This window comes from Apaloderma vittatum, unplaced genomic scaffold (genome assembly GCF_000703405.1).
Source record: "Apaloderma vittatum isolate BGI_N311 unplaced genomic scaffold, ASM70340v1 scaffold5528, whole genome shotgun sequence".
In the NCBI taxonomy this organism is placed as follows: Eukaryota; Metazoa; Chordata; class Aves; order Trogoniformes; family Trogonidae; genus Apaloderma; species Apaloderma vittatum.
The window spans coordinates 51,327-52,447 of NW_009730217.1; the positions used below are offsets into that span (position 1 = coordinate 51,327).

At 37.8% G+C, this 1,121-nt stretch overlaps 1 non-coding gene across 1 annotated transcript; it reads left to right on the forward strand.

Moving 5' to 3' along the window:
• The first annotated feature begins 352 nt into the window (after positions 1–352).
• TRNAA-GGC lies at positions 353–436 on the forward strand. The gene is given in 2 exon segments: positions 353–390; positions 401–436. It is a non-coding gene; the product is annotated as a tRNA-Ala (tRNA).
• The last annotated feature ends 685 nt before the right edge of the window (positions 437–1,121 follow it).

The window sequence follows — 1,121 nt, forward strand, 5'->3', positions numbered from 1 at the left end:
CACTGTAATTTGCAGTTAGTGCCATTAGTACCACAGTGGTTAAGCACAATTTTGTATTTTTGCAACCTGATTCAGCCAGGTCTCTAATAAAAAATGAAAAGAAAGCAAAAAAGAGATTAAACTTTTTTTTTTTTTTTACTACTTAATCCTTACTATTCTTTATGGTAACAAGAAAAATCTACATATGACTCTTGAGCTCTTCAGTACACAGTTTCCACCTGATCTAAAAATTACAAATAGAATTTCTTGAGATTTGGGAGGGTTTGGGGAATGGGGAGGAAAGGCGATCTTTGGGCTTTATTTTATTTTTTTGGTTTGAGGGATTTTGTTTGATTTTGTTAATTCCAGTGGGGGGCCGGTTAGCTCAGTGGTTTGAGCACGGTGCTGGCAACAAGGACTAACACCGAGGTCGCGGGTTCGATTCCCGCTCGGTCCCCATATGTTGCCAGGTCTAGTTGAGAGGTGGCGTCCCTGCCCAAAACAGGGAGGTTGGACTAGATGATCTCCAAGGTCCCTTCCAGCCTAGGCCATTCTATGATTCTGTGATTCTATAAGATGGCAGTGCATACTTTTTTTCCTCTTTTTTTTTCATTCAGTGCATTAAAAATTTCAGTCAGCATTTTAACCCATAGATCCGTGTTAATGGTGGGTCACAAACAATAATTAATCACTACAGATTCTGAAGAAGACCTTAGCTGATTTGTAAAAATTTTGTAAGCCTGTTTGTATATTTTTGAACAGGACCTCAGTGATTCTAAAGGGGCCTTACTAGGATCCATGGAGCTACTTAAAGAATGAAATTCATAGACTTCATTGTCCAAGTAACTAAATATACCCATAAATTAAATTAATAACTAATATTTTTGAACTGTACAAATCACTTCTAGGCATACTATCACTTGATACACAGCTACATTTTTTTCCTCACCCAGTAGAATCATGTGATCAGAATATTTCTCCGTAAGGTGTCTGAAATCACTTTACAGGTTAAAAAGGTTCATAAGAATAAGAAAAGCAAAACCAAACCCAAAAGACTGAGGAATCAGCAGGGAAAAGCTAGCCACACAATAACATGTCAAAAGTATCGTTCACTTCAACCCTCCAAGGGAGATGATGAGGGA